The following is a 21,178-nucleotide window of genomic DNA, read 5'->3' on the forward strand; positions in this document are numbered from 1 at the left end:
TAAACAACCTATCAGAAGATGACACAACCCCAAAAGAGAAGAGTACAAGATACAGGATCCCTAGACACGAGTCAGATCTCTCTCGGTACTCGTACTTGACCTGTGCTGAACTGATCTCCACGCTCTGCAGACTGTGAATAAATGCTGTTGCTTCAATCCTCGATTCTCTGACTGTTTTCTTCACCACATCAACGGACTCGGTGAGGCAACCAGTAGCAGTTCCCTGCCTCAACAGTACCCAGAATTGGCTACGTGTCACGGCGAGACAACTCGTACGGTACATAGCCTAGCTAGCCTGGAATTATCCCCGTGTGCTAGCGTTATTAACTGATAGGCTAACGCGTTACGGCGAGCCTACCGTGGTACGGTTAGCGTTTTAGCTGTTCAAGTGCCTGGAGTTAGCTAACGTGTCACTATGAGTGAACTCTGACGGTATATAGCTTGGATAGCTCGGGCTAAACACCGTGTGCTAGCGTTAGCAGTATTAACCGATAGGCTACGTGTTGTGGTGCGCCTACACGGCTAATATTGCGCAATTATCTCCCTTTTAAGTCATCATGTCAGCGGCGACCCCCCCCCCCCCGCCAAAGGGTCGGAGCCGAAGGTTAAAGAGGCTGCATCCCGCCTGTGCCCTGCGTCATGTGGGGCATCAATCTCAGGCAAGGACCCTCACCCAATGTGCATAGCTTGCATGGGCGCTAAACACGCTCAAACATCGCTGGCTGACCCCCAGTCATGTTCCCATTGCGCAGCTATGCCTGAAAAAATTCTGGAAAGGAGGCTGCGAGTGGCAGTGGCCAGCAATCAGGACCCGTGCCTGTTGGGGGACACACACCGACACCCATCACCCGCGAGCCACGACGAGCTGGGCGGACATGATGGAAGCGGAGGCCCCAATCATGCCCCCTCTCTTCAAGGAGCTCCTCGAAGCGGAGCCGGGCTGTGAGGATGTAGAGGGCGATGCTAATTCTGACATCCTTGACATCTATGACAATATGGAGGAAGAGGAGGATGACTCCACCTTCCCTACTCCACAGTCCAGACCTCCCAGTGCATCTGACGCTGTTCCCCCAGTGGACAGCAGCTTATATGAGGTCTGCAGACGGGCTGCTTCCAAACTGGGAATACAGTGGCCAGCAGCTCAGAGTGCTGAAGGGGAGGAAAGAGACCTGTACGATGATAAGAGACTCCCTCCAGCGCAGCCACCAGCTAAGCAGCTCCTGCCAGCAGTACCTGCTTGCATGAAGGAGATGGGCCGGTACTGGTCCAGCCCATTTAAGAATAAGCTTCCCACCAAGGGCTACTCTAAGCTGGAGATTCACGGGATGGGGGAACTGGGGTTGGCCCAACCCCCAGTGGTGGAGTCTTCAGTGGCTCATCACCTCCACCCTAACCGCCGCTCTCTCTCAGCTTCCTCCAGCATTTCTCTGCCCAGTAAAATGGAACACCTCACCGCCTCCATTTACCAGAGAATGTACAAGTACGCAGCGCAGTCGGTCTGCTCCCTGAATGAAATGACTCTGCTTTCCGCGTACCAGGCAGAAATTCTGGAGGAGATGGGCCGCCAGCTGGACTCCGGGCGCCTAACCCGGCCCTCTGGGATGAGATCTATGTGGGTAACGACCTCGTCCTGCGCTCCTCACGTGCTGCAGTACAAGGCTGTGGCCGTATAATGGGACTCTCAGTCTCTGGTGAGAGGGCCCTGTGGCTGAACCACTCGAGCTTGAGTGACTCACAGAAGGCAGAGGTAATGGATGCAACATATGACCCCACCAAGGGTCTTTTTGGTCCAGCTCTGGACAAAATGAGGGAGACCAGCTCCCTCAGGAAACAAGAAGGTGAAGCCTTTGATCTCTGCCTGCCGCAGAAGCAGGTCCCCCGCCCCTCTCAAGGGCCGAGAACTGGCTTTGCTGCTGCAGCAGCAGCAGTGATGGGGAGACAGGGAGGCGCCAGACCACAGAGGCAGGCAGCTGGCCAGCAGGCTAACCAACAGCCTCGGCCAGGAAGTCAGAGACCATGGGGCAAACAATCCTTTGCAGCAGTAGCAGCAAGAAACCGCCCCTCCCACCCCAGGGAAGGGAAGAAGAAGTGTGCAACCTAGCACTCTTTACTTCTCCCTCTCCCCCTCCCACAAAGAGGAGAAAACTGGAGGTGGAGCAGAGCCCCATTCATGGTTCAGGGACCCTGGTAGTTCCCAGTTCTCCAGAGGTCCTGTCCCGGTCTCCCTCTCCCCATGTTCAAGAAAGGGAGCCCCAGGGGCAGTGGTTCAGACAGTGTCACCAAGCACTCACACTCTGTTCAAAAATAAAGAGCCCATTTTCGCAGCCAGGCCAAAGGCCAAGGGCGAAATGTTCCCCACAAAACAAAATAAGAACAAATCAAGGTCATGCCACTTTGATTCCCACAGGGGGAGCTCACACTCCTCCATTGGGAGGCGGCGCCCTCCCAGTGTGCGAGGTGACGTCATCTCAGCGCGACTACAAGGGCCCACTGTCTGCCAAGGTAGATGCGTGGCGCGCATGCGCAGTGCACCCGTGGGTTCTGTCCACTATTTCTCAGGGGTACAGACTCCAGTTTGCTATGAAACCACCCAGATTCAACAGTGTGTTAGTTTCAGTGGCCAGGGGGGATTCAGCACGAGTCCTAGAGGACGAAATACAATCCCTTTTAACCAAAGAAGCGATCAGAGCCGTCCTGGGCGAGGAAGCTCAACAGGGCTTTTACTCCCGTTACTTCCTCATTCCGAAGAAAGGGAGCACGTCTCTGCGCCCCATTCTAGATCTCTGTGTGTTAAACAGACACCTACGAAAATAGACTTTCAGAATGTTAACACACAAAGTGCTCTGTCGTTCAGTTTGCCTGGGAGATTGGTTCGTAACGATCGATCTCTCGGACGCATATTTTCACATCACCATTCACCCCACACACAGGAAATTCCTCACGTTTGCTTATCAAGGCAGAGCTTACGAATATCAAGCCATCCCCTTCGGGCTGTCACTAGCTCTGAGGGTGTTCAGCAAGTGTGTGGAGGCGGCATTGTCTCCATTAAGAAGCAGGGGCATCAGAATATTCTCGTACATAGACGATTATCTGATATGCTCCCGCTCGCGGGAGCAGGCAGTCAAGGATTCCGCTACGGTGTTAAATCACCTCAGGGATCTCGGGTTCAGCATAAACTGGGCGAAGAGCCGAGTGGAACCCGTGCAGTGTACAGAATATCTGGGCCTCAATGTAAACTCCCTCTCTTATCGCGTCACGTTATCAGAGGGGAGATTGGCAGCTCTCACACAGTGTCTCTCCCTCTTTCGGCTGGGGAAAGTCGTGTCGTTCTGACTATGCCTACGCCTGCTCGGCCTCATGACATAGGTGATATCTGTTGTGCACCTGGGGCTTCTTATGATGAGAGACTTTCAGCGCTGGGTAGCAGCGCTGCGCTTATGCCCACGTCGTCACCTGGGCCGCAGGGTGAGGATTACAGCGGAGTGCATAACGGCTCTGCGCCCCTGGAGAGACAAGAGTGCTCTGGCGTTGGGCGTCCCGCTGGGGGTGGTGTCGTCCAGGGTAACCGTGACAACGGATGCTTCCTTTGTCAGGGTGGGGAGCGACCATGTCAGGCAGAATGGTGAATGGCACCTGGAACCCGAGATTGGCTCAGGCTCACATAAACATTTTAGAGCTATGGGCGGTGTTTTTTGCACTGAAACATTTTCTGTGCTTCCTTCAAGGTCGCCATGTTTTGGTGAAAACGGACAACTCCACTGTGGTGGCGTATATCAACCGACAAGGCGGCACTCGCTCACTGCAATTGCACAAGTTAACTCGGGAGATAATCATGTGGAGCAGCACCAGGCTCCTGTCCCTGAGAGCGACGCATGTGCCAGGAGCGGATCTTCTGTCCAGAGGAAACCCCCTGTACAGAGAGTGGTCTCTACACCCACAGGTGGTGGAGGAGATTTGGCAGAGATACGGGCAGGCAGCCGTAGATCTCTTCGCCTCGCAAGAAAATGCCTAGTGTCCTCTGTTCTTCTCCCCGATGGACGCAGATGCACCTCTGGGTGTGGATGCTCTAGCTCACCCGTGGCCAAACGTACTGCTTTATGCATTTCCCCCTCTCAGCCTGATCTCCCCCACCCTGGACAGGGTGAGGGAACAGGGTTTGTCGCTGATCCTGGTAGCGCTGCGGTGGCCGTCCAAACATTGGGTGGCAGAGATAATACAGCTACTGGCAGGCAAGACATGGCCTCTCCCTGTACGCAGGGATCTGCTGTCCCAGGCGCACGGGGAGATCTACCACCCTCACCCAGATCGCGTAGCACTCTGGGCTTGGCCCGTGAGAGGTGGAACCTGAATGCTGCAGGCCTGCCGGCACAGGTCAGAGGCCATTCAGAGTGCAAGGGCCCCCTCCACTCGTGCTCTTTATAGTGGCAAGTGGCAGGTTTTTGAGGAGTGGTGCAACTCAAGGAACACCATCCCCTTTCAGTGTTCGGTGGTTGACCTATTGTGTTTCCTACAGGAATTAGTAGATAAGGGGAAGGCCTTTTCTACAATTAAAGTGTACCTGGCGGCCATCTCAGCCTGTCATATGGGCATCGGGGATAAGCCTGTGGGGCAGCATCCTTTAGTGTGTCGTTTTATGAAGGGTGCACGCCGCAAGCTCCCGGTTTCCAGACCCTTGGTCCCACTGTGGGATCTATCTGTGGTGCTGGACGCCCTCTCTAGTCATCCTTTTGAGCCTTTAGAGGTCGTGGATATGAAGTTTGTTTCGCTGAAAACTGTATTGCTTTTGGCCCTGACAACGGCGAAGCGTGTAAGTGATTTACAAGCTTTGTCCATTCACCCTTCCTGTTTGCAGTTTGCGCCGGGTCTCACCAAGGTTTGCTTGCAGCCCAACCCAGCCTTTGTTCCTAAGGTGGTAGAATCAGCTTACAGATGTCCTACAGTGGAGCTTTTGGCATTTCACCCACCTCCGTTCTCCTCAGTGGAGGAGCAGGAGCTTAACACACTATGCCCGGTGCGGGCTCTGCATGTGTATATGAGTAGGACAGCAGGATTCAGGAGGGATGATCAGCTGTTTGTGTCCTGGGCCACTCCCCATAAGGGCAAGCCATTGTCCCGCCAGAGGCTGTCCCACTGGATTGTGGAGGCCATTTCTCTGGCTTATAGTGGTAAGGGTTTACAGCCTCCACAGGGTTTGAAGGCTCATTCCACAAGTGGCGTGACCACTTCGTGGGCTCTGTTCAGAGGAGTCTCAGTACAGGACATTTGTGCAGTGGCTAGCTGGGCTACGCCTCACACTTTTGTACGGTTTTACAGGCTGGATGTCTCGAAGCCATCCGTAGCAGAAGCGGTGCTAGAAACAAAAATGCTAGGGTCCGGGTGAGAAGATTTACCTGTCTCATTGTGGTGCTTCGGGAGATGTATGCAATCCGGGAGTAGTCTATATCTCCCATAGTGAAACACCGAACAACGTTAGAAAAAGAACGATGGGTTACTTAATGTATTCTCCGGTTTTTGGATAACAGAGTGAGGTGTTTCACCAACACTGCCCTCCTTGCATAGACACGGAAAGAAACCGGTCTGGAATGTTTTGGAAGGGGCCGGTCGACTATGGTAGTATGAGGGGGCGTGCCCGAGCACAGTTCGACCTGTCTGTCACTGACAGACGTGGTGTCATTGGAGCTTCCATAGTTGGTCACGCCGAGGCGATTCCCATAGTGAAACACCTCACTCTGTTATCAAAGAACCGGGGATTACGTTAAGTAACCCATCGTTTTCCTTTTGCCATGTAAACACTCAGTAACACTCAGCATATCTAAGTGCCAAACAAATCCTGAGCAAACTTCTTTAGTTTTAGCTTGGTGGCTGGCTTGGTCATCACATCAGCAATCATTTGCTCAGTAGGACAGTATTCTGTTGAGGCAGGGAACTGCTACTGGTTGCCTCACCGAGTCCGTTGATGTGGTGAAGAAAACAGTCAGATAATCGAGGATTGAAGCAACAGCATTTATTCACGGTCTGCAGAGCGCGGAGATCAATTCAGCACAGGTCAAGTACGAGTACCGAGAGAGATCTAACTCGTGTCTAGGGGTACTGTATCTTGTACTCTTCTCTTTTGGGGTTGTGTCTTGCCCTGATTGGTTGTTTACTTATTTTGGTATGTCTCATTGGCCTATATGTTGCGTGATCAACGCATGCATCCTGGGTGTGTGTGTGTGTAGGTGTTTTTCCTGCAGATTATCAGACTGTGTGGGTGCGTACATAGGTAGGGTCTGTCTGTAATGAAATAATGAGTGCTAGTTCCTCTTTTGTGTGAGTGTCTGTCTGGGTCAGATGTCTCTGATATGATCATTTTGAAACTTTCTGTACTGTTCAACATCCTGTTATGTTCCTATTTTCACAATATGTCTCGTTGACCTGTGCATGAACTCGAGTTGGTACAACATAGTTGCAAGACAGTTTAATACAATTTCAGAAACAGATTCTTGTGTGTTATTAATCACAATTGTTATTATTCGCAGTCAGATTCTTGTATACTTTTAGTCACAATTATTATCATTCACAATTCCCCCTTTTGATCTCGACTACGAGATCAACATCAGAATCATTTCCTGCACTTAGGAAGAAGCTAAAGCTCATATATTAGAGAATCACCCTCCCCCGCACCATTGCGGTCCTCCGACAGCAGAGTCAGTTGGTACGGTGGGGGTGGTTTACCTTCTATGGTGGTCGTAATAAGGCGGACCATCAGTGAGCGGACACAGGGAATACAACAACAACCACAGGTCACTAAAATAGCAGTAAACACAGCCAGAGAAACCATCAGCGAGAGAACCAGATTCTTCCATTTACCAAACATGTCGTTAAACCATACTTCCAGTGGATTGTCTACACCCGAGTGGTCGTGCATGGTTTCCGAGAGTGTGCGCAAACCTTCAAGAGCACGTGAAACCGAGCCGTCTGGAGCAGTGTTGTTGGGAATGAACGTACAACACATGTCACCGAACATGGCACATACACCCCCCCGTTCAGCCAGGAGCATATCTAACGCCATCCTGTTTTGTACCGCCATTAGGGAGGTAGGAGCTACCTGTTCAGAGAGTCCAGCCACTGCATCTCTCGTAAGGTTAGTCAACCTGAGAACATTGTAATGAACGTAATTGATGCGATCCACGTTTTTGTTTGGTGTAACAGGGACGATTCCGGCTATGAGGGGCAAATTTTCGAATCCTGCAGCTATCTGGTCGGCCATTTTAAATTGATTCGGTACCCCTCGAGGCACCCCGATCGCGTCGATGTAGGTAGGATTATCAATGGATAGATCAAACATTTCCGTGTTTCGACGTTTGCGAGAAGACTGTGAGTGGTTCGCCGGTGCATGTGTACGTCTTTCACCTAACAGAATGAGAGGAGTCCTTAATCTTACCATTGCACAGACCCCTCTCGTGTGGGGCGGAACTCGGATGAGTAATTTGTGTCCGCCGCAGTAGTAGTACAAACCTGCTCTTGCCCACGTACCGAGTTCTACGCCTTTGCGCATCTCTTGGCACCAGGTAGAATCTATCTCTCCTAGGGATGAGATGATTGAAATTTTCGTGTGGGTTTTCGGGCACCTGTCAGTAGTGACGTTAAAACAAACATACGTGCCATTGGCCCTGTCTGGCGTGAATGGCCCTGTGAGTGTCTTATTATTGATTGGTGGAAAAATGGATCCCAAACTCTCACACCCTCTGTCCCTTCCCGCCGTAAGGTTCATCATACAGCGAAAATCTATGACGTCGCTAGTTATTAGTGGAGCGGGCACGGTTACTAGCGCAGGACGGCCCGCTGCACATGCTACACATTCCCCTGCGGATTGTTCCCTGACTGTTTGGGCCACCCATGACAACCATAAGTTCACATCCCCATACCCCGTGGCCTTAGCTATGACGTCCTGAGGTTTGATTTGAGTGTAGTCTACCATGCTGTATATGGACTGCTGTTGTGATGGGAAGGGAGTAGTCGTATACTCACCGCCGGTAGTTTCCTTAACCGGGGGTTGCAACAAATTTACTCTTATGATGCCTCGCGGATCTGTCCCTGCAACGTCTACTCCCAGACACAGATGGATGATATCTGGACTGCACTTATCTGGGGCAAAACTGCCGCCACACCTGATTTGTAAACATCGCTTGCGAGGAACTACCGTCATCGGCGTTATTGACATAGTGATAGGGTTCTGAGTGACGGAGGAGTCTCGTTGCAACCAAAAATGTCCTGCCGTGGAGTCTTTGCGCACCTTAAAGTTATAATGTGTCGCCTGCCACACAGATGACCAAGTACGGCACCATTGATCATGACCTCCGAATTCACAAATGTACAAATCGTACCCCCTCCATGAATGATTGTTCCCGCGACAGTTAATGATTGAACAGAGGTCAAACGTGTAAGAGGACGAGGAGCCTAATACATAGTCAAGTTCGATACCGCCGTACCTGATGATGCACGCATCTTTTGATGCTTCGCGCTTCGTTCTGTTATAGGCTGTAACCTCGCACCAACGAAACACCAGGGTGACAATTACCACTGAAAGGAGGCTCACCACCCACAAAACTTTCCAGTTCCCAAACATGGTATACATCAATTGCTTACACTCGAGATACTACTGGGTTAAAACAACAGCAAGCTAAACTGTCTTGATGACAGACTTACAACCTGATATGTCCCAGGCGGGGTTATCCCTGGGACAGCTTTCGACCTTCCGTCCCTAATCTATGTCATCCAATTCATTAGCAATACAGCACATACGGATATATTTATATTTGGGTAGACCCGGTGGAGAGCAGATGAAATAATGCCCACGTGAAGATTATCAATACACCGACCCAGGTCACAATCAGTATATTAAGCAGGGTCGGGGGCATTCTATCCTAGTATTATCTGTTTACCACCCATAGCCTAACAGGTAAAATGACAATAATAAGATTGAATGTAGCAAAAATAGCACTAAATTAGCTACCCATAAAATAAGTGCAAGCAATATAGGTGTCATTGAATCAATGTGTGTGGTGGGATGACACTCATCGGTCTCTTGATCCGATGCTTGCGTTGGTGACTTGGCACGTCACGTGATGGGGTGGCGCGCTTATTTCACCGCCTACCCGTGATGGTAGCTTGGCACACTACATGTAGGAGAGGTGCGCTATTTCACCACCTTCTCGTTAGGGTTTTGGTTAGACTACCTCACCCCCTTTTGCCACCAGGGGATTATTCTGCCCCTTGTTGTTTGGTAGGCTTGTCTTCGACACTAGCCGGTGTCTCAGTTGTTTCACACAGCGCCTGCTGTGTTTCCTCCAGCGACCGGGTTGGTTCCTGGGCGGCTGCGCACTGGCTCCAATGATACCAGGTGTCTCCTTTGCCTTTTAATCGTACTGCATGTGTGGTTCTTTCTGTCACCTGGTATGGACCCGTCCACCTGGGTTCTGACCACTTTCGTTTGATGACCTTCAGGAGGACCCACTCTGCCTGGGGAGCTGCGTCAGTGCTTCCCCCTCCCCTGCGGTCCTCCACCTGCCTGGCGAATGCTGCAACAAGACTTTGCAATTCATGAAAATACATTTTATGGGTTAAATCTTGCGTGAGATTGCCTACTCCTGGTAAGCGGGTATGGGGCCCTGGAAACGCCCTTCCAGTCTGCAACTCATGTGGTGTGAATGTGGTACTCTGGTTCACTGAACTTCTAACAGTCATCAGTGCTAAGGGTAGTGCGTCTACCCAATTGAGTTTTGTCTGTGCACAGATTTTGCCCAATTTGCTTTTGACCGTTTGGTTCATCCTTTCCACTTTGCCTTGTGATTGAGGGTGATACACTGTACCAAACTTATGTTGCAGTCCCAACATTTCTTCCACTTTTTGTAGGTCTTGATTTTTAAAATGTGTACCATTGTCAGATCTGACTTTCTCAGGGAACCCATGTCGTGGTATGTATTGGTTTATCAGAAACTTGATTACTGACTGGCTATCCTCTTTCTTTGTAGGACAGGCTTCCGGCCACCCAGTGTATGCATCAACACACATCAACAAATACCTGTAACCTCGAACTGGAGAGATCATATCTGTATAGTCAATAATGATTTCTTTTCCTGGCCTAGTTTCTAACGGGAAACGTCCCGGATGTGGTCTGACCGTTGGTCTGGCGTTGTATTGATTACATTGTTCACATGTGTTTACAAAATGTTTAGCCATGTCTTTAAGGTGGGGATGCCACCAATTTTCGAGATTCTTCATCATTTGTGTCACCCCCACATGTCCCACCCCATGCGCCTCTTTGATTGCTGTTAGTCTGATACCTGGTGGAAGTATGGGTCTGCCATCTGGACCCCTCCAGAGTCCCTCTACCACTGTACAGCCTCTAGCTTTTAGCAGTGTTTTTTCTTGTGGCGAGGCTTGGTTTTGTTCCTTAACTAGTTTTGCCATGTCTGTTTCTATTTCTGATTCTGCGCAGATCATGATCATGTTAGATGTATACCCTGCGGCCGCTTTGGCTGCTGCATCTGCTGCGTCATTTCCTTTTTTTGTGTCTGAGTCGTTCTTTTCGTGTCCCTTACATTTAATTACGGCTACCTTGCTGGGCAGGAGGAGAGCTTCTGCTAGTTGTTTCATTTCTGTCTCATGTTTTATCGGCTTGTTAGCTGCTGTCAGAAACCCTGTCCTCATCCACTGCTTAAGCTCTACATGTACTGCGCTAGCTGCGTACGCCGAGTCGGTGTAAATATTTACCTCCTGTCCCTCTCCTATCTGTAGGGCTGCAATTACTGCCATTATCTCTGCTCGTTGTGCTGACTGTTGTCCTGTTAGCCTTTTGGCTTGGATTTCGACTATCCCTTCTGAGGTCTGTTCTACTACTGCATATGCTGCTATCAGTCCCTCTTTCTCATGTCTGTAGCAACACCCATCTGTGTACAGCTGCCTGGCCCCCGATATAGGGTCTGTCTGTAAGTCTGGTCTCACCTTTTCTTCCTTGAGTACTCTTTCTACGCACTCATGTGGATCGCCTGTTCCTATCTGTTCTGCCATGTTGAGCCCTTCATGTGTAAATGTCAGATTTGGTGCTTCTAGAATCTTGCTCAGCCGTCTTTGCCTTAGCGCGGTGAGTGTGAATGTTTGTGAGTTCACGTATGCTACCACACTATGTGTCGTCAGCACGTGTAGTTGGTGTTCCATGACTATATGAGCCGTTTTTTGAATCAGTTTTGCTACTCCTGCTACGTGTTGCGTGCATGTGGGGTGTCGTTTCTCCATGTTGTCTAACATCACACTAACGTACATGAGTACTGTTCTCATTCCCCCTTTTCTCTGGAACAGAACCCCGTTGGTGCATAGTTCTGTTCCAGAGACATCTAAGTAAAAGGGCAGCGTGTAGTCTGGAATCGCGAGTTCGGCGGCCGCGGATAGTGCTTGTTTAAGGCTGATGAACATTTCTTCAGCCTCTCGCGTCCAGGTTAGCGTGGCCGACAGGTTTCTCATACCGTGTTCTTTGACTAACTCGCGGAGCGGTCTGGTCATACCCGTATAGTTAGGTACATAGTGCCGGCTGTAGCCGGTGAGACCCAAAAACGATAGCATTTCTTTGACCGTGTTCGGTTTAGGGTGGTGGAGGATGGTAGATTTGTGCTGAGGTGAGAGGCCTGAACCTTTCTGAGATATCTGTCTGCCTAGGAAAGAGACCTGTTTTCGTACGGCTTGCAGTTTGGACTTGCTAACTTTGAACCCTGAGTCTGCCAGGTGACGTAGAACTGCCTGCGTTGCTGCCAGGCATTGTGCAGCTGTGGGTGCGGCTAGTAGGAGATCATCAACGTACTGTATCATAGTGACGCCTTCCGGGAGAGAGCACCGAGAGAGGACTTGTTTTAGAGCCTGATTAAAAATACCTGGCGATAGTGCGAACCCTTGTGGAAGACGGGTGTATCGGAGTTGCTGTCCCTGATACGTGAATGAGAAGATGTCTCTGCATTCCTGAGCTAAGGGAAGGCAGAAAAATGCGTTAGCCAAGTCTATACAGGTGAACCATTCATGTGTGGGAGCCAGATTGGTAAGAGCTACGTACGGATTGGGTACGGGAACTGTGTTAGTGCTAAGAGCATCATTAATTGCTCGCAGATCGTGTGCCATTCTATACTTTCCTGTACCTTTCTTTTCTACTGGGAGAATTGGCGTATTCCAGTTTGACCTGGAGGGTTCTAACACCCCCTTTTCCAGTAGCCCAGTTATCGTATCCCTGATACCTTCCTCGGCCTGAGCCTTGTGTGTGTATTGCCGTTTCCAGATTGGAACGTTAGATAGTAGTTTGAACGTAACGGGTTCACACGACACCAAACCTACATCGGTGGGTCCTTGGGCCCACAGTGAGTCGGGCAGTTTGTCTATCATGGGCCCTGCATCCGGGTGATCAGAACGTTCCCTACCATGGTGTCTAGAAATTTGGAGGTGTTCTAAGGTGGCAGTATCGGACGCTGAGAGCGATATTCGGTAGATCTCGGTCTGTGGAGAATAACAAACCTGTGGAATCTGTGTCTGTACCCAGTCTGTTTGAGTTAATGCCTATTTTACAATACTTCCTAGTTCTTTCGCCTGATGTTCTGGGTGTAAGGCTAGTGACACATGCGGTGCCGCTTCATCTTTCATCATATACCATAGCTGTTGTTCCTTGGTCAGGCAGACCCCAGCAGCTACCCCTTCTGGAGCTACATAGATATTTTGTGACTGAATCTGCCATTCATGGCCTTGTAGGTGGTCCTGGAATTGCTCTTGGTACCACTCTGTTTGGGCCCTGTCATAAAACAGTTTTACATGTGGGGGGTCAGGAGGCGAGATCAGGGGATGGATCTGAGAGATCCAGGGTTTCCACTGGAGGTAGGCCGAGAGGATACCCTTGTGAGCTGAGGTGTCAGGTTGCAACAATCCCCAGTAGATGTCAGCACATGGTTCTACCACCGGTTGTATGAGATATTGTCCAGTCGTCAGCAGCCCACTGCCTAGGCAGGGCAATCTGGACCCATCTGGGAGGCGTACTTCGAGGCCATCGGGCGAGCAGAGTATTGTAGCGCCGAGCTGTGTTAATAGGTCTCGCCCCAGCAGGTTGGTTGGTGCCGCGGGTGAGTGTACAAACGAGTGTGACACAGTTTGTTGCCCTATAGTGGTATGCAGCAGTTTTGTAAATGGCAGAGTAATCCTTTCCCCAGAGAAGCCCATTACAGTAATAGAGTCTGATGTGAGAGAGTCTTTAGGCACTTCTTTCATAGTGGACACAGTAGCTCCTGTATCCACTAAAAATGGCAGAGATCGATTCTCTACTCCGATGGACAGCACTGGTTCTGCCGTGTTAGTGCTGTCAGAGCGTCTCTGTGGGGCGTGTCAGTCTGAGTAAGTGTACCCATCGTCCCACACCGGGAACTGAGTCACATCTGGTGTATTTGGCCCTTGTGTGGGAGGTCTCATACCTCTGCCCGTACCTGGTGGTTGTGGAGGAACTCCCTTTTGGTTCTGCGGGAGGTATGGGCAGTCTTTTGCCCAGTGGCTGGGGTCGTTACAGACAAAACAGCCCTGCGGGTTCCTCTGGCCACCCCGTCCTGTACCACCCCTAGTTCCCCATCTCTGACCCCCTGGCCCTCCTCTCTGAAATCCCCTCCCTCTATAATTGGTTGGCGCTGTGGGACCGTGATGATGCGGTGGTGAGGGTACCCATGGTGGAACGGGAAATAAATCTGGGGGCTGGGGTTGCTGAGCGGAGGCTACCATGACCTTAGAGACCTCAGTTTTGTTCTTTTGTTTTTTATCGTTTACCTTTTGCCTGGCTTCACTAAGTTGAAGTTTTAGCAGTTGCGTCTGTAAGTCTTCTAACTCTTTTTGTTCTTGGTGTGTTTTATCTTGGGCCGAGGTTAAATGGTGTATCAGATGTTTTTCCCACACATGAGCGGCACACCCTTGCATGTCTGGATTGCTGACCATGATAGCTTTAACGCTGACAGGTACGCCTTCCAGGACAGCCTGTCTGAACCATTCTCTCTGGGACCCTTCTTTACCAGGGTGACATCCCGTGTGTCTTGTCCAGAGTTCTTTACTTTCATTGATGTATTCTCTGGGATTTTTCTTAGGATCCCACCTCATTTTGGGCATTACGGCCGCATTTGGTAATGGGAATTTAGCCCTCATTGCTTCTCCTATATCAGTGCTGTGACGGGTGAATGGGTCGCTGTCGGGCACGCGCGCGGTGCGGGCGTCTATTTCAATTTCTCTAGAATCGCTGTTGGTCATGCAACGCGCTCCGATCGCCCTGAAGTCTCCCATGGCTAGACGGTGCCCTGCCGTTAACGTGTCTAGTTTTCCCAACCACATGTTTCCTCCCTATACGACTGGTGGCAGTTTATCTACGATCGACTGTACATCCCCTATGTTAAATGGTTTATACTTATCGCCTCCACCTGGAACTCGAGTGAGCGGCATTACGTAGTTCACGCGCGGTTGTTGTCTTAACCTGCCGTCTCGACCGTTCAGAAACTGTGCGACGCGCTCCGCAGCTTGCATTGATTTTTCCGCTGATTTAATCATACTTTGGCTCAGGGAGGTCATTAGTTCGTTCTGTTCTCTTCCTATCTTTCGTAATTCCAACTCATCCAACTCTACTTCCCCATTGTCCTCTGCCTGCCAGGTTCCGTTCATTTCCATTCTTACTTCGGCCTCTACATCTGTGTCTTGCCACCTACCACTGCCATTGAAAGTTACTCTCGCGTCCCCGTCTTCCCAGTCTGATAGTTCACGTTCATTTTTACTTTTCTCATCTCTTCCCTGTGCTCTATCCTGTTTTTGCTGTCTACGCAACTCCCTTTCTTCTTCCTCCACTTCAATCAATCTTTTTCTCAACTGGTCCTGTATTTCCTGTTCCTGTCCTCTAGCTGACTTACTCTCTCCCTCTTTCTCCCTCCACTGTCGTAACTGAAACGGTTGGTGTCTGTCTAGTGGAGCTGGAGTTTTACTTCTGCTCTGTTTTCCTGGCGACAGATTCATTCTCTGACTGCTTGCCTGTGAGGTTGAGTCTTCTCTATCTGCACTTTCCTGTATCTGGAGGGTTCCCCCTGTGATGCACATTGTGGGATATATACCTGGTGTGTCATGGCTATTTGGCGCATATGGAGGTGGACGTGTGGGTGTGTCAGGTGCAATTACCAACTGTTTTCCTACTTTGGATTTGGGCTCCTGGTGGAGGTGTCTCATACTTTGCCATAGGACCGCCAGTTCAGACCACGCCCGTCGTTCCTCGTCCAAGTTCTCCGCGTCCTTCTTTAGTCTGGATTTCTGAAAAAGCCCTGCCTGTTTTCCCTGCTCTTCCAGCTGAGCTATTCTTACTTTGCACTCTCGACATTTTTCCCATAGCCATTTGCCCAGTGGCTCCCTGTCACCCATCTTTTTCCCTTTAATTTTGACTAATTGTTCCATCTTTTCTTTCATCTCTCCCAGCTTTGCCTGCATCTGTTTTTCTTGTTTATTTTGTTTATCTTTATTGTGCTTGTGCAACATGACTTCTTTGGCTGCTGAGAGAGTGTTATTGGCTTGGGCACCTAAGGGTCTCCACTCATCTGGTGGATTTACTGGACCCCACCCCTCATCATCTAATTCTCTGTCAAATTCCCCATCCATTTTCTACTTTTCTTAACTCTGAGGCCAGCCGGTTTGTATGGAATACACCCGAGCAACAAGCCTTATAGAGAGAAGTTCGTCTGAGTGTTTAACAGCCAGGCAGTTTGTATGGAGTACACCCGAGCAACTGCCCCTGTTGAGCTGACCGAGCGATTTGTGTTGACACCGTTAGGTTTCCACCGCTCAGTCAACTCAAGACACTGTTTTTTTCAACACTCTGAGTTCCTTCCTCTGACACCTCAGAGTTTTATTCTTCCCACACCCACTTCTTCCTATTTCTTTTGACTCACAACACAAAACACAGAACAAAGTCAGACACTTATACCACACAGTTTCTCCCGTCAACTCCTTTTAGAGGGTTCTCACCTCCACCACTGTTTATTATTTTTCTTAGTTTTGTGTTTTAGAATTCACTGACGTTATCTTCCAGAATTCTCTCCAACGGACCCACTGAAATTATCTTGCAGGGTCCACCAAGATTCAGATTATCGGAGCTCACTGAAATTATCTTGCAGAACACGCTGAATCTCTGGTTTACCGAGTCCCGAGTTTATGGAACCCAGCGAGTCTCCGGCCTTATTGGAGTCCACTGAAATTATCTTGCAGGACTCGTCGAGACTCTTGACTTTCACTATCCAGTGAGTCACATGTACTAATCAGGATTCACCGGGGGATTTTAGGAGTTGTCCATGGACTCCAGGGCTTCCAACCCAGCTACCCCCGTCCTACGGGTCCTAGCCCTCATCAGGAACTAGGTGGGTAAGCCACTACCGACAGTTTTAGGTCCTTGACCTTTCACTTATATTACTTAAAACTGCGTAAAAATACCCTTTTGCAAAAGCCTTTTAAATCAGCATTTATTGCTTCTTTTCCTCGTTTTGATATGATTTACTTGCACTACTACACCGAGGAGGACACAGTTTTAACGTAGTCAATTTTGCAGAATTTGTTATAACAGGTTCTGCTTACCTTTTTTGTGTGCCGCGGCTTGTGTCCTCACACCATGGTTCGTGAAGCAATCTTTAGGCCGAATGCTCCGTCCGCCTCTTCACCACATCCCGGACGAGCCCCCAAAACTGTTGAGGCAGGGAACTGCTACTGGTTGCCTCACCGAGTCCGTTGATGTGGTGAAGAAAACAGTCAGATAATCGAGGATTGAAGCAACAGCATCTATTCACGGTCTGCAGAGCGCGGAGATCAATTCAGCACAGGTCAAGTAAGAGTACCGAGAGAGATCTAACTCGTGTCTAGGGGTACTGTATCTTGTACTCTTCTCTTTTGGGGTTGTGTCTTGCCCTGATTGGTTGTTTACTTATTTTGGTATGTCTCATTGGCCTATATGTTGCGTGATCAACGCATGCATCCTGGGTGTGTGTTTGTGTAGGTGTTTTTCCTGCAGATTATCAGACTGTGTGGGTGCGTACATAGGTAGGGTCTGTCTGTAATGAAATAATGAGTGCTAGTTCCTCTTTTGTGTGAGTGTCTGTCTGGGTCAGATGTCTCTGATATGATCATTTTGAAACTTTCTGTACTGTTCAACATCCTGTTATGTTCCTATTTTCACAATATGTCTCGTTGACCTGTGCATGAACTCGAGTTGGTACAACATAGTTGCAAGACAGTTTAATACAATTTCAGAAACAGATTCTTGTGTGTTATTAATCACAATTGTTATTATTCGCAGTCAGATTCTTGTATACTTTTAGTCACAATTATTATCATTCACAATTCCAAAATTATCCTTCCATTGTTCACAGTTTCTCTTATGAAATGGTACTTAATGTCAATGTGCTTGCAGCTTTGCCTATTCACTGGGTTTTTGGCTAGTGCCAGAGCACCTTGATTGTCTTCGTACACTTTTGTTTGTGCATATTGATATTTGTCTATACCCTTGAGTAGTTGCTCTAAGTACATACATTCCTGTATAGCTGACGCTAAAGATATGTATTCTGCCTTGCAAGTAGACAGTGCTACTATTGCTTGTTTTCTTGTCTTCCATGAGGTCAGAGAACTTCCCTTACTCAGACTGGCACAATATCCTGATGTACTACGCCTGTCTGTTGCATCTGATGCCCAGTCAGCATCACTATACACTTTGAGACCTAGTTTCTCTGTCTCATTTCTTTTGAAGCATAACTCCTGTTCTACTGTAACTTTAAGGTATCTGAGGACATGTTTTACTGTGTTCGAGTGTTCTTCTGAAGGTTCAGCAAAGTGCTGAGACAGTTTACTGACCACAAAAGTGATATCGGGCCTAGTACATGTGGATAAGTAAATTAAACTTCCCACTGCCTCTCTGTACTTTCTTGGCTCTCTCATCTTTTCAGCATCTTTTTTGTACTCTAGTTTTGGCTCACATGGAGTCTCTCTGGATCGGCAATCCTGCATTCCAAATCTCTCCAATATTTTGGTCACATATTTCTTCTGTGACATTTTCACTTAGCCATCTGTTTGGTTAAAATCTATTCCTAGAAAATGCTTCAATTTTCCCAGATCTTTCATCTTAAACCTTTCAGTGAGCATCATCTTTACACTGTTGAGTACACCCTTGTTGCTAGCTGTAATGATAAGATCATCAACCCATACAAGTAATATCACCTTTTCGTTATGTTTTTCCTTTGTATACACACAGTGATCTGCAGGATTCTGCACAAAGCCATTCTCAGTCAGATATGTATGTAACATCGCATTCCAATTTCTGCCTGACTGCTTTAAACCATAGAGAGACTTTTGCAACTTGCACACTAGCTTTTCACCCGTTTCTGACTTTTTCTCATAACCTTCTGGTTGCTCTATGTAGAGCTCACAGTCAATTGGTGCATGCAAATAGGCTGTCTTAACATCCATCTGGTGTAGGATTAAATCTTCCTGCGCTGCCTTTTGCATGATCACTCTCATACTTGTCATGTCAGCTGTGGGTGAGAATGTCTCTTCGTAGTCGATTTCTGGTTTTTGACTGTAGCCTTTTGCTACGAATCTCGCTTTGTATTTATCTGATCCATCTATGTCACTCTTTCGTACGTAGACCCATCTGCACCCCACTGCCTGCTTGCCTGGTGGCAACAGGGTGAGGCTGAAGGTCTCGTTTTCCTCCAGTGATTGCATCTCCTCGTTCATGGTATTTTTCCACTGCCTTGACTTGGTTGATGCCATGGTGTCCTGGTAAGTTTGAGGAATGTCACATACTGCTCTATAACAAGAGTCCATGCATGTTTGCAGTTTGTCCACTGTATCCTTAGTCTCAAAATCCTGTAGGTAAGCTGGTTTCTTTCTGATTCTCTGTGGGTTCCTTCCTTTCACAGTCTCAGTGACTCTGCCAGGCTGTGTATTCTCAGTCTGTTCAGGTAAAGTCCCAGAAACACCACTCTGCATTTCCTGACCTGATGCATTTTGTCATCAACATTTTCTTCACTGTTATTGACCTTGGGGTGTACCTCCCTATCATCATATTCTATGTATGACTCACATGTTTGTGTTCCTTTTTCATTGACTGATTTGGTTGTAAACTGTGTTTTTGGACTCTCTCTGTGTATGGATAGTACACTAGGTAAGCTGGGCTGTTTTTATCATAGCCAACAAAAATAACTCGCTCACACCTAGAGTCTAACTTCCCTGTCTCTTGTTTGTAAGTGAAACACATTGATCCAAATTTCTGCAGTTTGGATACGTTTGGTACTTTGCCTGTGAACAGCTCGTATGGCGTTTTCTTTGTGCGCCTGCTGTAGCGCCTGTTCTTCGTATAGGCTGCCGTCTGCATAGCATAGTCCATAGCTTATTTGGTAACTTACTATCTAACAGTAAGCATCTGCCCATGTTGTAGAGGGTTCGCCAACCCCTGCTGTGCTATTTTGGTGGGGTGAATAGGGTGCAGACATCTTGTGTCTAATCCTATTTTTGGTTAACAGTGCCTGGAAGTCTCGGCCTGTAAACTCAGTGCCGTTATCAGAGCGAATACACTTGACTTCTCCGTAAGGTGCTATGTCTGCTAAGAACCTTTCTGTAGCCTGCACAGCATCACTTTTTGACTTTAGAAAATACACCAACATGGTACCCGAATAGTCATCTGTAAAGGACTGTGCATATTTGTGTCCTTCTAAGCTCGTTGTTGGCACAGGGCTTCTTGGTGTGTATTATTTTTGCAGTAACTGCACAACACTTTTCTGTAACACTTTCTTGCCTTGTGACCTTTTATTCCACACTTATAGCATGTCACATTGGTATCTTCATCTTTTCTGTTGCCAGTATGTGCCTTAGTGGGATCCCTGCCTTGTCTCACATGTGTCTTCATCACATTATCTGTAGACTCTGCCTTTTTCATTTTCTCCGCCTCTTCAGTCTTATTTTAAAGTCTGCCAATGTAACATTATCTTCATTTTGCGTTACATGGACAGCTAGAGGTTTGAAAGATTCTGGGAATCCACCTAGAATCATGGCAACAGTTAGTCCATCACTCATTGCTTCGCCTGCATCTCTCAGAGCCATAATGATGTTCTCTGCCCTTATGAGGTAGTCAGTAACATTCTCAGTATCTGCCATGTGTAGCTTGGTCAGCGACGTGTACAGGTTTATTATCCTTGGCTTACTTTTTCCAGAATAATGTTCTCTTAGTATTTTTAGGGCTTTTCTGCCATCATTGGCTGCTTCATGCCTTATCAGTGATAGGCTTTTGTCATCTATCAGTCTGATTAGCTCAGCGTAGCAGTCTGCATTTTTCTCTCTAGCTTCAGCCTGCTGTTGTTCATTAGTTGGCTCGTTTAGAATAGTGTCTTTTAGCTTCAGGACATGTAAATGGCCAAGGAATCTTGATTCCCAGAGGTCAACTCCCGGCAGGCTCGGTGGGCTCTGTTCCTGGGCCAGTTCCAGTTCACCCTCACCTACCGCCCTGGGTCCAGGAACATAAAGCCCGACGCCTTGTCCCGTCAGTTCATCCCTCCTGTTGAAGACTCTCCTGTGAAAACCATCCTCCCTTCCTCCTGCGTGGTGGGGGCGGCTAGGTGGGAGATTGAGCAAGTGGTGCAGGAGGCTCAGCAAGACCATCCCATTCCTGAAAGCTGTCCTCCCAACCGGCTGTTCATCCCGCCTTCCGCCAGGACTCCTGTGCTCCAGTGGGGACATGCCTCCAAAGTTGCCTGCCCTCCCGGTTTCCATCAGATCCTCACCATGCTCCAGCGCAGCTTTTGGTGGCCAACCATGACTGCAGACACCAAGGAGTTCGTCTCTGCCTGCTCCGTCTGTGTCCGCAGCAAATCCTCCCACCAGACTCCTGCTGGCCTCCTACACCCCTTGCCCATCCCTCATCGCCCCTGGTCTCACATTACTGTGGACTTCGTCATGGAACTCCCACCTTCGGAGGGTAACACAGTAATTCTTACCATAGTAGATCGTTTTTCCAAAGCAGTGCATTTTGTCCCTCTGCTCAAACTCCCCTCAGCTCTAGAGACTGCAAACCTCCTCATCCAACATGTGTTCAGACTCCATGGAATCCCTCAGGACATCGTGTCGGACCGGG

At 48.7% G+C, this 21,178-nt stretch overlaps 2 pseudogenes; one reads left to right on the forward strand and one right to left on the reverse strand.

Moving 5' to 3' along the window:
• Positions 1-4,033: 4,033 nt before the first annotated feature.
• LOC146315956 (uncharacterized) lies at positions 4,034-5,380 on the forward strand (annotated as a pseudogene).
• Positions 5,381-12,613: 7,233 nt separating this feature from the next.
• Positions 12,614-14,972, reverse strand: LOC146315957 (uncharacterized; annotated as a pseudogene).
• Positions 14,973-21,178: the final 6,206 nt, after the last annotated feature.

The sequence above is a fragment of the Lutjanus erythropterus genome, chromosome 13 (assembly GCF_056507025.1).
Source record: "Lutjanus erythropterus isolate fLutEry1 chromosome 13, fLutEry1.hap2, whole genome shotgun sequence".
Classification (NCBI taxonomy): domain Eukaryota; kingdom Metazoa; phylum Chordata; class Actinopteri; order Lutjaniformes; family Lutjanidae; genus Lutjanus; species Lutjanus erythropterus.